This window comes from Eptesicus fuscus, chromosome 2, assembly GCF_027574615.1.
Source record: "Eptesicus fuscus isolate TK198812 chromosome 2, DD_ASM_mEF_20220401, whole genome shotgun sequence".
Classification (NCBI taxonomy): domain Eukaryota; kingdom Metazoa; phylum Chordata; class Mammalia; order Chiroptera; family Vespertilionidae; genus Eptesicus; species Eptesicus fuscus.
In genome coordinates, this window is record NC_072474.1 from 71,363,616 (window position 1) to 71,380,251 (window position 16,636).

The following is a 16,636-nucleotide window of genomic DNA, read 5'->3' on the forward strand; positions in this document are numbered from 1 at the left end:
CATTTCTAAAATTGAACCAGAATTTTTCTCCCACTGAAGTTTCCAGATAATCCTATAATGTAGCTATAGCACTTCTATAGAGAAATATTATTTGAAAAATAGAAAAATATGAATTCTAAGGACTTTATTAATATCATTTGCTAATCTGTTTGTTTTTATTTCATCTGGTGTCTCTCCAAATTACAAAAGATTCCCAATGTTTACCATTACACAGTGTACAACAAGAGTTCCAGATAGCTTCAATCTGGGTATGTGCCCTTACCAGGAATCAAACCGAAACCTCGTGGTACGTGGGTTGATGTTCAACAACTAAGCCATGCTGCCTGGGCTAGAATGCATAAATCTCTTATTTGCTTTTGGGGATATGCGGGAAGGTTCTATAACACTATTCAAATAGTGAAAAAATTCTGTCAAGTATGCAAAAGGTATTAAACAGGGAGTTAAGGAACCTGAGGTTTTTTAGAATTTATTTTAAATTATAGTTGACATACAACTTAATAGTAGTTTCAGAAGTACTACATAGTGATTAGACATTTATATACCTTACAAAGTGATCATCACAATAAGTCTACTATCCATCTGATACCATACATAGATATGATATTGACTATGTTCTCTATACTGTACTCTACAAACCTGTAAATAATTTTTTATTTTTATTTTTTGTGAGTTTTCATCTTTATTCTGCTTGAAATTGCTCTGCAATTTACAGTCAGCCTCTGTAAAATCTGAAGATTATCATTGAGCTCTTTCATACTGCAGCACTCGTAGGCAGACAATGTTAGACTGCATTACTGTCATTTTAACACTATTGGCTGTGAAGCAAAATTCAAAGGCAAATGAAATTATAATTCTAGAAAGTTTCTGCTTGGCAGCAATTCCACAAGCTTAATGGAAACCAGAGTTTCAGAGAAAAACAGTAAAGTTAGCGATGAAGTGTTAAGAAGAAAGAAAATACCACAAAGTACTAAGGATACTCAAAAGAAAGGCATGGAATTCTTCAGAAACATTAGCTTTAATAAACCCAAAAGGTGTACATTAATTACCTATTAGTAAACTATGTTGGCCCAGATAATCCCCCCTAAGGATTTGCAAATTAATTTTATAAAATTCATGTATTTGTATTAATCTTTTATAAAAAATTAGAGGCCTGGTGCATGAAAACTCATGCACTGGAGGAGGGTCCCTCAGCCCAGCCTGCCCCCCTGTCAGTCCAGGAGCCCTCAGGGGTGGGAGGTGATGCCCCCATCACACCTCTGCTGCTGCCACTGCCGGCAGCACAAGCCTCAGCCTGCCCTGGTTACCTGAGCCTTGGGCAGCTCTGGGTGACTGAGGGACTGAGGAGACTGGGCACTGCCATCTTGTGACTGTGAGAGCCGCCATCTTTGAGGGCAGGGCAGTATATTAGCATATTCCCTCCTTATTGGCTGTGAGTGCCACCATCTTTGAGGGCGGGCAGTCAATTAGCATATTCCCTCCTTATTGGCTGTGGGTGTCGCCAGCTTTGTGGGTGGGACAGTCATTTAGCATATTCCCTCCTTATTGGCTCTGGGCACCACCATCTTTGCAATGGTATGAGGGTCAATTAGCATATTCCCTCTTTATTAGATAGGATGATAAAAATAATGCCTCAGAGATTTTCTTGAGTCACTTAGAGTATTGTTTTTAAAATCAAATGTTGTTGCCACTGTCACCAGACAAAGAATCAGTATTGTCTTGGAAATTAGGGAGACTCCTGTAATTCTTTTACTAAAATGATACCTTAATGGTATTTACATTGGTGTGCTCTATCTATTTCCAGCAATACATGTGCAGGTAGCCTTTTGGCTCATAGATGCCAGTCCTGTTTGCAAAGCTCTTTGGCCTGTTTTAAGTGCTCAGAACATATTTGTGGAATGGAACTGAACCAATTATATAGGTCTTTGATTGCACTTATTGTATAAGCTTGGGCAAAGAAAGCTACCCAATTTTGACAGAGCCCAAGGCTCCAGGAGAATTGATGTGCCTTCTTGCAGACAATTATTTAAATGTGTAAAACATTTCAAGCGGTACATAAATTATAAGGCAAGAAATATACAAGCAATGAAATTCACATTTATAAAGAGGAAATATGGTGAACATTTTTCTTTGATTTTTAGAAATCAAAAATCGCTCAGGGTGAGTATAACCCATACACTTAAGATATAAAAATCTTATTTCCCCAATTCTTAGGTACCTAAAAAAGAACTTAAAGGTGAAGACATTACACATCTAAAGAGACTGTTTTGCATTGCCCTTGTGCACCATTAAGCAACTCGAATTACTTTATCAGCCAGCCAATATTGCAAATACCTGTCATTTCCTTAGTGTTTATCCAAATATTTGTGGGGTTTTTTTCCATGTAATGTAACTGCATGGTCATGGAAGCTTTTGAACATTAAGTTCTTCTACCTTTGGACTTCAGGAAATTAATAAATGATAGGCATTTCTACAATGTTTTATATGAGAAAAAATAACTTCCATAGAGGTTGGATCTGTGTGATTATAAGAAGAAGCTAGGATTCATTGAGCACTTATCATGTGCCCAGAACTGACTTTTACAGAATAATTTCATTTTAGCCCTCACAACAAATAAGGGAATTGACATTTGGAGAAGTTAGATAACTTACCCTAGGCCACAGACCTAGTTGGAAAGTAAGCAGGATACAAACCCACATCTGATTTAAGCACCTGTCTCTTAGCCTTCACCATGCTGTAGTGAAAGAGCAGTTCATTATATCTTGCAGCAAATGCAGGGTTTCAAATATGCAATGTATACTGAGAAAGACTTGGATGTCATAACCTTTCCAATTCTTCTATACGTAACCATTACATTACCTATGCCTATAGCCAGGTAATACAATGGTTACATATAGAAGACAGAGGAAGAGAGGAAACATAAATAAATAAATTTTGTATATTTGGAAAATAAAAGTTAAATTCTAAAAATACATTGGTTTGGGGGCCATATTAGTTGGTTCTTAAACAATTGTCTCTCATGTCCAAATACATTATTCTTTTCTGCTTTTTATAAAGCTAAGACTAGGACTACGAAAATTGCATTTCTTCTCTGTCAATTAATTCCTGTTAAAATCTGTGGGGGGTGCTTTAGAAGAACATTTAGAAGACAGGAGGAGGACTTATAAATATGAAAAAGAAAATATGTAGATAAGAGCAGAAGTTGGTGAAATAGAAAAGATAAAACAGAGAAATTCATTACACACAAAATATGGTCCTTTAAAAATATTAATAAAATTTTCAAACCTCCGGCACAATTGACCAAGAAAAAAAGAGAAAGCAAAAGAAATTTGAATTTCAAAAAAGAACACATAACCAAAGTTACAACAGAGATGAAAAGAAATAATAGTATTGGGGGTTTCTGTTTTCAGCATGACAGACTAGATTATTTAGATCTTAAAAATCTACAAAACTCTAATGCCAATGGAAAATGGACTAGAAACAAAGAAAAAATGTGAGATAATAAGAACATATCATAGTAAACTTCATACATATACCAATAGAAGGATAGTACAATGTATCTTGGGGGAAGCTGGGACTCAGACATCTTAAGGGAGGGTACTACAGATGCTCACATTTCTAAAGCAGTGCAATACAGCTAGTACTGGGAAGATAAAAAAAGAAGGTGAAAACTGGAACCAATTGCTGTTGCCAGGGAAGAGGCCACTGATAAAGCTAAGTTGACATGACAGCCAGCTAACAGGAAGCAGAAAGCAAAGAACAGAATATGTAAGAAATACATCATTCACAGTGATAGTGAAAACATGTAACATTGGTGTATAATAGTGTACAACCTTTCTGAAGGTAATGTGACGATATGGATCCAGAACCATAAAAATGTTCATTCCATTTGACATAGTAATCCACACTTTGTAGCTTATCCAAAAATAGGATTTAGAGATACAGCCAAACATTTATGTTCATGGTGGCTCATGACAGTATTAAGATTTAACTACATGCATGATAACTACATGCATAAACATGTCCTATGCAGATAGGTTCTCCTTTTCACCCCAGTTCTTTCAGTACTTACAGTAAGTAAATATTACATACATAGAATGTCTTTACTTCAGCTTCTTATTAAGCAATTCCAAAACCACTAAAATATTACCAAAAAAATTAGTAAGAAAATTAAAATCTTGTCATCATCCCAAATGCAAAAGAACAAAAATAGTCCAGAGATTGATCCAGTAATTTGTAAAATATAAATTGCTGATCTCCATATTAAGCAACCAAATAAAGAATTAATACAGTGAAAAAAATCAATAAAATTCAATGTACATGAATTTGTATACAAAAGTATGTTGCATTTCTGTATACTAAAAATGAACTATCAGAAATGAAAAATTAAGAAAACAATCCAATTACAATTATATTTTTTTAAAAACTTTAGAAAAAATGTAACCAAGGAGGTAAAAGACAGGTACACTGAAAACTATAAGCCAATGATGAAATGAAATGAAAAAATACATATAAATTCAAAGATATTCTGTTTATGAATTGGAAGAGTAAATATTGTTCAAATATCTATATTAACCAAAGCAATATGCACATTCAATTCAGTTCCTATCATTATTCTAATGGCGTTTTTCACAGAAATAGGAAAAAAAAGTTGTATAACTCTCGTGGAACCATAAAAACAACAAATAGCCAAAGGAATTTTGAGAAAGAAAAATCAAGTTGGAGACATCACTTTCCTTTATTTCAAACTATATAATAAAGCTATAGTAATCAGACACTATGGTATTAGCATAAGAACAGACACTAAATCAATGGAACAGAATAGAGAACCCAGAAAGAAACCCAAACATTTACGACCAATTATTTTATAACAAAGGAGCCAAAAATACACAATGGGAGAAAGACAGTCTCTTCAAGAAATGGTGTTGGGAGAGAGATTTCAAAATGGTGGCAAAGTAAGTGCAACCTACATTGACACTCTCCCAGAACCAACTGGAATTATAACTTAAATACAGAAAAACCATCCTGAATAATCCACTGAAGTCTAGCTGGAGAGAACCCTGATGGCCAAGGAAGGAAGGTAGAGACCACATGGAGATTGTTAGGAAGTGCTGATTGCAAAAGAGCTGGCCAGGCTCCCTCAAGCAGCAGCTGAAGTTCCAGAGGGATATCTCAGCTGTGTGTGTGGCGGGGGGAAGTGGGGGGAGGGGCAGGGGGGGTTCACACTGATAACTTTGTGGTCTAAACCCAAAGCTGGTCTTCTAAGCCAAGAGAATCAGAACTGAAAAAAGTTGCCCACACAACATCTGGTTGTGAAAGCAATAGAGTTGCTGTCTGCTAGGGAGAGAAGGCTGGAGGAGGCACCTTCTTAAAGGGCCAATGCACAAAATTTTGTATGCAGCCACTCACTCTGGCAGAGGGAGGGCAGTTTAGACTAGATCATACAGTATGACCAGGGATGCAAGAATGGTACAATATTCGCAAATTGTGGGTTACATCACATAAACAAATTGGAAGACAGAAATCACATGATGATTTCAATTGATGCAGAAAAAGTATTTGACAAAATCCAACACTCATTTTTGAAAAAAAAAAAAAAACCCTCAGCAAAGTGGAAATAGAGACATCACACCTCAAAATAATAAAGGCCATATATGACAAACCTACAGCCAACATTATACTCAATGGGCAAAAACTAAAACAATGTATTATAAGAATGGGAACAAGACAGGAATGTCTGCTTTCACCGCTCTTATTCAACATAGTACTGGAAGTCCTAGCCACAGTGATCAGACAAGAAGAAGAAATAAAAGGCATCCAAATTGGAAAGGATGAAGTAAAACTGTCATTATTCACAGATGACATAATATTGTACATAGAAAAACCCTAAAGACTCCACCAAAAAAAAACTACTCGATTTAATAAATTAATTTGGCAATGTAGCAGGAAACAAAATCAACACCCAGAAATCAATGGTATTTTTACACACCAAGAATGAATTCTCAGAAAGAGAAACTAAGCAGGCAATCACATTTACCATTGCAACAAAAAATTAAGATACTTAGGAATAAGCTTAACCAAGGAGGTAAAAGACTTGTACTCAGAAAACTATAGGACATTGAAAAAAGAGATAGAGGAAGATATAAACAAGTGGAAGAATATACCGTGTTCATGAGTTGGTAGAATCAACATCATTAAAATGTCCATACTACCCAAAGCAATCCGTAAATTCAATGTAATCCCCATTAAAATACCAATGACATATTATACAGATCTATAACAAATACTCCAAAAATTTATATGGAACCATAAAAAGATCCCAGATAGCTGCAGCAATCTTGAGAAAGAAGAACAGAGTTGAAGGGATCACAATACCAGATATCACATTATACTATAATGCCACTGTACTCAAAACAGCCTGGTACTGGCAGAAGAACAGGCATATAGACCAATGGAACAGAACAGAGAAATTGACCCAAGCCATTATGCTCCATTAATATTTGACAAAGAAGGCAAGAGCATACAATGGAGTCAAGACAGTCTCTCCAATAAATGTGCTGGGGAAATTGGTGAGATACATACAAAAGGAAGAAAGAAAGAAAGAAAGAAAGAAAGAAAGAAAGAAAGAAAGAAAGAAAGAAAGAAAGAAAGAAAAGAAAAGGAAGGAAGGAAGGAAGGAAGGAAGGAAGGAAGGAAGGAAGGAAGAGAAGGAAGAGAAGGAAGGAAGGAAGGAAGAAACTAGACCACCAATTTACACCAAACATAAGAATAAACTCAAAATGGGTAAAAAAGACTTAAATAGTGGGGTGGAGGGGGGACAATGGTAAGATACGTACACATATAATACCTTAATAAAAACATGGAAAAATTAAAATTAAAATTAAATAAAAGACTTAAATATGTCATGAAACCATAAAAATCCTAGAAGAAACATAGGCAGCAAAATTTCAGGCATCTCTCATAGCAATATGTTTGCTGATACATCTCCTAGGACAAGGGAAACTAAGGAGAAAATAAACAAATAGGACCACGTCAAAATAAAAAGCTTCTGCACAGCAAAAGAAACCATCAACAAAATGGAAAGGGAGCCCACTGTATGGGAAAACATATTTGGCAATGATACATCTGCTAAAGGGTTAATATCCAAAATATATAAGGAACTCATACAACTTAACAAAGGAAGACAAATAATCCAATTTAAAAATGGGTAAAGGATCTAAATAGACACTTCTCCAAAGTACACATACAAATGGCCATGGGACATATGAAAAAATGCTCAAAGTCACTGATCATCAGAGAGATGCAAATTAAAACGACAATGAGGTATTACCTCACAGCTGTCAGAATCGCTATCATCAACAAATTAACAAATGACAAGTTCTGGTGAGGACCTGAAAAAAAGGAAACCCTAGTACACTTCTGGTGGGAATGCAGCTATTATCGAAAACAGCCTGGAGTTTCCTCAAAAAATTAAATATGGAACTTCCATTTGACCCAATGATCCCACTTCTAGGAATATATCTAAAGAAACCCAAAACACCAATCATAAAGAATATATGCACTCCTATGTTCATAGCAGAGCAATTTACAATGGTTAAGATCTGGAAACAGTGTAAGCACCCATCAGTAGAATGAGTGGATAAAAAAACCTATGGTGCACTTACACCATGGAATACTATTCAGCAGTAATAAAGAAGGATCTCTTACCCTTTGAAACAGCATGGAGGGACCCGGAGAGTATTATGCTAAACGAAATAAGCCAGTCAGGGAAAGATAAGTATCACATGATCTCAATCATATGTGGAATCTAATGAACAAAATAACCTGATGAACAAAATAGATCCAGAGACATAGAAGCACAGAACAGACTGTTGGAATCTCAGAGGGAATGCAGGGGAGGGTGGGTGGTTGGAAAGAGATCAACCAAAGCATTTTTATGCATATATGTGTAACCCATGGACACAGACAATAGGGTGGTGGATGCCTGGTGGGCTGGAGAGGGGGCAGGCTAGAAGAAGTCAATGGGGGAAGAAGGAGACATATGTAATACTTTCAACAATAAAGATTTCTTAAAAATAAAAAAAAAATTTTAATGGTTTTTGGATACCTGGACAGCCACATGCAAAAAGTGAAATCAGACCACTATCTTATAACTCACAAAAAATAACTCAAAATGGGTCAAAGACTTGAATGTAATACCTGAAACCATAAAACTGCTAGATAAAAACATAAAAGATAAACTCTTTGACATGGATCTTGTCATTCTACTTTTTTTTTTTAATTCTACACCAAAAGCAAAGGTAACAAAAGCAAAATTAAGCAAGTGGGAGTACAACGAACTAAAAATCTTGCTGCACAGCAAAGGGAAAAGAAAAACAATCTACCAAATGGTAGAAAGTATTTCCAAACCACATATCTGACAAGGGGTTAATATTCAAAATATATAAAGAATTCATATGACTCAATAGCAAAAGAATAAATAAATGAAAACAAATGCAAATCAAAACCACTATGAAATATCACTTCACACCTGTTAGAATGCCTATGATCAAAAGACAAGAACTAACAAGTGCTGGTAAGATTGTGGAGAAAAGGCAACTCTGTGCACTGTTAGAAATGTAAATTGGTGCAACCACTATAGAAGACAGTATGGAAGTGCCTCAAGAAATTAAAAATAGAACTGCAATATGATTTAGCAATTCTACTTCTGTGTATTTTTGTGATGATAATGAAAACGCTAACTCTACAAGACATATGCACCCATATGTTCACTGTAGCATTATTTAAAATAACACAGATATGAAAGCAATCTAAGTGTCTATCAATGGATGAGTGGATAAAGGATGTGGTGTATATAATACCATGGACTATTACTCAGCCATAAAAAAGGAAGACAATCTTGCCATTTACGACAACATGAATGGACTTTGAGGGCAATTGTGCTAATTGAAATAAGTCAAAGAAATGTAAGTACCATAAAATCTCACCTATATGTGGAATCTAAAAAATAAAATCAGAGCCAGCTCATGAATGCAAAGAACAGATTGGTGGTTGCCAGAGGGGGTGGGAGAAGTGTACATAATGAGTGAAGAGGGTTAAAAATTACAAACTTCCACATATAAAATGTCATGGAGATATAATATATAGCATAATGACTATAGTAGTAAGAAAATATTGTATAATTAAAATTTTCTAAAAGAGTAGATTTTAAAAGTTCTCATCACAATAAAAAAAATATTGGAACTATGTATGTAGTGATGGATGTTAACTGGAATTATTGTGGTAATTATTTTATAATATATACAAATATAAAATCACTATGTCATACACCTAAAACAACCATAACTTATTAAAAATTCAACTTAACAAAAGAATACATACATATCTACTGAATTAAAACAAGAGTTAAGAAGGTAGAAATTGGAAGAGAAGAAAAAGAAAACCCATAGAAACAATCTACTATAGATCTTTGAAGAGTTAAATAAATATGAAAAAAGGAGATACAAATAATTAAAGGAGTCTACCCAAATCACCTGTTCTAGGAAGCCTTTCAGACAATCTGTAAACTGGAGTAGCCTGCCTCTGAGCTACCATTGTCCCTGTTCCTTCCTATAACCCCATGGTCTGCAAACTGTGGCTCGCGAGCCACATGCGGCTCTTTGGCCCCTTGAGTGTGGCTCTTCCACAAAATACCACGGCCTGGGCGAGTCTATTTTGAAGAAGTGGGTTAGAAGAAGTTTCAGTTTAAAAAATTTGGCTCTCAAAAGAAATTTCAATCATTGTACTGTTGATATTTGGCTCTGTTGACTAATGAGTTTGCGACCACTGCTGTAACCCATTGTGCTTACAGTACTTCATAAAGTGATGGCTAATTTATTTCTCTTATCCCCTTCCTAAGGTGTGATCCTTGAATCTATGGCACAGGAGGCTGATCTTTGTGAACTGTATCAATTGAATCCCTTGCCCTCGAGATTACATGGTGTCTTGTCAATGGGAACCCCAGGTGGCAGATTGGGATGGTAGGAGAATGAGGTGAGAACAAGAATTTCCCAGTTCACCACCTGCTGGTCACCATGGAGAGGCTGTCTTTGTCTGCAGAAATTCAGCTCTGGTCAGGTAGTCTTCTCCCTACAGCTACCTTCTCTGAGTTCCCCAATCTGTTCCCTCTCCTTGCTTCTTGAGGCCTAGGAAGAGGACTATGGCCTCATTTTGCTACCCCTAGGATCATTTGCTTTTCTAAACACTTCCCACACCTCCATAAGCAGTCCTTTTCTCAAGTTGCCTACTTGGAGATGTTTTCTGATTCTTTCTAGGACCCAGACTAGTCAAAGGCCTTAATTCACAATTATGCATAAGATCTTTTTTTTTTAATTTATCTTTATTGTTAAAAGTATTACAGATGTCCCATTTTATTCCACATTGATCCCCTCCACTCCCCACTCCCCACACACAGGCCTTTACCACACTATTGTCTATGTCCATGTGTGATGCATATATGCATGTAAGTTCTTCAATTAATCTCTCCCCACTCACCCACCCACCACTGCCTTCCCTAGTAGATTTTCCTGTCTGTCCCATGCTTCTATGTCTCTGGATCTCTTTTGTTCATCAGTTTATTTTGTTCATTTGATTCCACATATAAGTGAGATCATGTGATACTTGTCTTTCTCTGACTGTTTTATTTCACTTAGCATGATACTCTCCAGATCCTTCCATGCTCTCAAAGAGTAAGAGAGCCTTCTTTTTTATAACTGCATACTGTCCCACATTGCATACCATGATTATGCATAAGATCTTGAATATGCATACCATGATTATGCATAAGATCTTGAATAAGGCACAAATTTTTCATTTGACAGAAAATGCCATCTTACACTTCATGAAGGGAACTATTAAGTAGCATTCTGGTCATTACCTAACAGACTGGAAGAAGATGATTCAAGAAATAGTAAATACCCATGAATAAATAAATAAAAATAATTGGTATGTAAATGGACTAAAATAATTGGACTTGTATGACAATAGTAGACTCCATTTGTTACCTCACAGTCAACACTTTACATGTACTTCAATCCTCACACCCTTGCCCAGTGGAGGTGGTCAAAGAAGGCTTGTAAGAGAAAGTGATGTCTGTGTTGACACAGAACGTAGAAGCTGGAATCATCCACAAAGATGAAAGGACAAAGAAAGTCCTAGGTAGAATGCTATCATACACAATAAAGCAGATGCAAGAGAGCTGGTTGCATTTCAGGATCTTCAGACACTTCAGTAATGAAGAAAGAGGGAAGATTGGTGGTAGATGGAGCAGGATTTTATCCCAAAAAATCCAGTAATGAAGAAAGAGGGAAGATTGGTAGTAGATGGAACCACTATTTCTACCTAGAAATGTCATTATCTAATAATTGTCTTGGGCATGTGTATGGAACAGCAGTGAAAAGATGATTGTAATAAAGATTAAAATAAATAATGAAGGCAACTAATAAGTGTACTATTACGTACTTTAAGACACTAGTTCTTATTTTTCTTAGGTTGTTGCTCTATGACGTTTTGCCCCCCACCCCCCACCCCCCCGCCCTATTGTACCAGTCCACTTTCTCAAGCCCACATATGGCTGACTCTGTGCCCAGTTACTGTTCCGACTGTCAGGCAGACTCCAATGGTGTTCAAACCAACCACATCTCTTGAAGTGGTGCATCCTTTGATTAATGAATTGCTCTATCACTCACTGGGACAAGAGTGCCACCTTGTGTTGCGTCGCTGCTTTCTTTTTCACTTGAGCTACTTTGGGATGAGGCCACTGACGTTTTCCCCCAGGAGTAACTTGAAAGAGAAAATTGCTAACAAATGTTTTGCCAAATACAACAGAAAGGGAGCCCAGACCCTTTTTCAATATAAACTCAGTGCTACTGCCTGAGCTTAGCAGATTGGTTGCTTTAGCAGATTGGTTGCTACATGCTGGAAAATGCTTAACCTACATCCTCTGAACTCTTGCTATTATTGCTTTTAACAGGTATTTTAAACTTAAATTTAAAAATTATGATCTAGGACTTAAGTAGGTTAAGTACAATCCTACCCTGCTGTCTCTCATAAAGGATCTTCTTAAAAACAACTTCTGAGAAGGGATTCCGGAGGTTGTTTGAAAGTGCATTCCTTGATGTCTGCAAAGGAGGCTGTAAGCCTTTGCAGACAGACCAGCTATTTAAACTACTTTAAAATAATTATTGCAGAATGAAATTTCCTTAAATCCCTGGAGAAAGACCAGGCATAGATTCTTTCTGCCTCCTCCTCCCCACATATTTCCACAGACAGTTTTGCTTTACTTTCCTCCTCTTCTGGCTTCATTTTTTCTCCCGTATTTGTTGAAAAAATAAGATCCCACTACCTGAAAGTCTATTGCTATTTTCTGAATCAAAGTATAAGATAATATACTGTCACTACACATCTAAAAATGCCACTGCACACACATGGTGAGCATGTGATGTAAATTGGCATTCTGTACACAAAAATAAAACCTATCTTTACTGAGTATTTTATATATATTGCCTGATTTAATTCTCACAAAAATCTGCTAATGAAAGTCTTATTGTCCTCATTTTAATATGGGAAACTGAATCTCAGAAAAGATTATACAAGTTCACATATCTATGGAGTGGCAGAATCATTCCAAATCCAATTATCTCTGAATCTAAACACCTGTTCCTCAACCATGATGCTTCATTGCCTCTAACAATAAATCTCCAATTTATAAGGATACACTAGTACCAACTATCTCTTAAGTACAACCAAATATAAATTATGTGTAAATGTCAAAACTGATATAAATTTGAAAGTAAGGTGATCATTCAAAACTTACTGCAAAGCTACAATAATTAAGACAATGGGTAGTGGCATAAGGATAGACACAGAAATTAAATAATAGAATTAAGAGTCCAGAAGTAAACCTATACATCTAGGGTCAACTGATTTTAGGCAAGAGTGCAAAAACCATTCAACAGAGAAAGAATAGTCGTATCAACAAATAGTGCTGGGACAAGTGAATAGCCACATTCAAAATGATGATGTTGAACCCGTACCTCACCCCATATGCAATATTAACTCAAATGGACTAAAGACCTAAATGTAAGAGAAAAAAACTTTAAACTATTACAAAGAATATGAACATAAATCTTTCTGACCTCAGATTAGGAAATGGTTTCTTAGATATTTCAAAAGTACAGCATCAAAACAAAAAAATATATAAATTGTACTTCATTGAAATTTTAATCTTTTGTGCTCCAAAGGATGCCATCAAAATAATGAAAAGTCACTCCAAAGGATAGGATAAAATTTTTACAAATCTTATATCTGATAAGAGACTTGTACCTGGAATATACACATAAAAATTTCTTTATAACTCAATAATAAAAAGACAAATAACCCAACTTTATTGTTTTAAAAACATATATTTTATTGAATTTTTTTTTTTTTTTACAGAGAGGAAGAGAGAGGGATAGAGAGCCAGTCAATCAGCTGCCTCCTGCACGTCCCTCACTGGGGATCGAGCCCACAACCAAGATACATGCCCCTGACTGGAACTGAACCCAGGACCCTTCATTCCGCAGGCCGACGCTCCATCCACTGAGCCAAACCAGTCATGGCATAACCCAACTTTAAAATGAGCAAAGGACATGGAAGTACCTGAAGAGTATTATGCTAAGCAAAATGAGCCAATCAGAGAAAGGCAAGTATCACACAATCTCATTTATATGTGGAATCTAATGATTAACAAAATAGATACAGGGACATGGAAGCTTGGAACAGACTAACGAATTTCAGAGGGAAGGGGGAAGGGCTGGAAGAGATGAACCAAAGAACTTACATGCATATATTCATAACCCATGGACATAAATAATAGTGTGATAAATGCCTGGGGGTGTGCAGGAAAGGGCTGGAGGAGTTCAGTTGGAGGGGAAGGTGACATCTGTAATTCTTTCAAAACTAAAGATAAATTAAAAATAATCCTATCTAATAAAGAGGTGATATGCTAATTGACCCTCACACCATCACAAAGATGGTGGCTCCCACAGCCAATAAGAAGGGAATATGTTAATTGACTGCCCCACTCTCAAAGATGGCAGCACCCACAGCCAATAAGAAGGGAATATGCTAATTGACTGCCCCACCCTCAAAGAAGGTGGTGCCCACAGCCACAAGATGGTGGTGCCCAGTTCCCTAAGCCCCATGGGGGCAGCAGGCCCAAAGCTTAGGCAAGCCTTAGATGGTGGCTGCCCAGCCGCCCCGCACCACCCAAAGCTCAGGTAACCAGGGCTGGCCAAGGCTTGCGCTGCTGGCAGTGGCAGCAACAGAGGTGTGATGGGGCGTTGCCTTCCCCTGATCACCAGGTTGCCTCCTGCTCCTGAGGGCTCCCGGAGTGTGAGAGGGGGCAGACCGGGCTGAGGGACCCCCCTCCAGTGCATGAATTTTCATGCACCGGGCCTCTAGTAATAAATAAAATGAGCAAAGGATCTGAATAAATAATTCTCCAAAAAGACATCTAAGTAGTCAATAAGCACATTAAAAGCTGCTCAACATTATTAGCCATCAGAGAAATGTATATCAAAACCACTATGAGATATCATTTCATACCCTCTAAGATGACTATAATAAAAAAAGACAGACAATAACAAATGTTAGTGAGAATGTGGAGAAAATAGAACCATCATACATTGTTCATAGGACAGTAAAATGGAGGAGTCACTTTAGAAAACAGTCTGGCAGTTCCTCAAATGGTTAAACATAGAGTTACCACATGATCCAGCAGTTCCATTCCTAGGTATATACCCAAGGGAAATGAAAACATAGTCACACAAAAACATGTACACAGATGTTCACAGCAACATTATTTATGATGGCCAAAATGTGGAAACAACCCAAAGCTTAGCAACTGATAAAGGGATAAACTAAATGTGATATATTTATATAGTGAAATATTATCTATAATAATAAAAGCGTAATATGCTAATTAGACTGGATAGCCAAATGACCTTCCAGATGTCATTCTGGACGTCCTTCCAGACAAAGCCGCGGCAGCAGGGGCCGAGGCAGAAGCAGGCAGGCAGGCAGAGGTGGGTAGGGGCAATCAGCCAGGCAGGCAGAGGAGTTAGGGGTGATCAGGCAGGAAAGCATAGTGTTTAAGGGCTATCAGGCAGGCAGGAGAGTGGTTAGGGGTGATGAGGCAGGCAGGCAGAGTGATTAGGGGCAATCAGGCAGGCAGGCAAGCCAGAGGTTAGGAGCCAGCAGTCCCAGGTTGTGAGAGGGATGTCTAGAAGCATGATAGGAAAGAAGTGAGATGATAGGAAAGATGTCGGACTGCCAGTTTAGGCCCGATCCTGCATGGATCCCTGCAAAATTGGACCTAAACCCGCAGTCGGACATCCCTCGAGGGGTCCCGAATTGAAAGAGGGTGTAGGCCAGGCTGAGGGACCCCCACTCTCCCTCATGCATAAATTTCATGCACTGGGCCTCTAGTTCAGTAATAAAAAGAAATCAAGTAATGATATATGCCACAACATGGATTAACTTTGAAAACATTACGCTGAATGGAAAATATAGTTTCAAAGGATCACATATTGTATGATTCCATTTATATGAATTGTCATGAATGGGCAAATAGATAGTGACAGAAAGTAGATTTACAGCTGCCTGGGACTGGGGAAGATGAGATTGAGAGGTGATGGCTAAGGGACACGAGGGCCTTTTTCAGGGTAATGAAAATCTTCAAAAATTAATTTTGGTGACGAATGCATAACTCTGTGTATCTCAGGTGAGTGATGTCAATAAACAAAAAAAACCCACATTCAGGAATACTAAGCCTTGAACACAGAAGCAGAGAAACACATGCCTTTTTTTCTATTTTACAATGGAGCTATTTTGTCCCTAGCCATTGTCTAAAACAATAGAGCAATAGCAGGCAATTTAAGGAACCTAACAGTTGGGTGTGCCACCAAAAGGGGCAGACAGTTTAACAGAGAGAGGAGGTAAAGAGATTGTCAAAGAGAGCTCTGCCAAAACCAGATGACTTTACTGACAGAAATTAAAGACCTAAATATGTGGAAAGACACCCTATGTTCATGGTTTGCAAGATTTAATTGTTAAAATGGCAATACTCCACAAATTAATCTACAGATTCAACACAATCCCTAGCAAAATCCCAACTATCCGTTTTTCAGAAATGGGCAATCTTATTCTAAATTTACATGTAAATTTAGAAAGTCAACAATACCTAAAATAATCTTAAAAAATAAGAATCAGCCATGGCTGGTGTTGCTCAGTGGTTAGGGTGTTGGCCCAGGCAACAAAGGGTTGCAGGTTCCGTTTCCATCAAGGTCATTTAGTTGGGTTGCAGGTTTGATCCCTGGCCCTGGTCAGGGCACTTGCAGGAGGCAACAAATCGACATGTCTCTCTCACATCAATGTTTTTTCTTCCACTCTCTCTAAAAATCAATGGGGGAAAAAAATACTCTCAGGTGAGGATTACCAAAAGAAAATAAATAAATAAATAAATGGAATCAATTTGGAGGATTCACACTTCCTGGTCTCAAAAGTGTCTACAAAACTATGGTCATCAAGATGGTGTGGTATTAGCATAGAATAATCACAT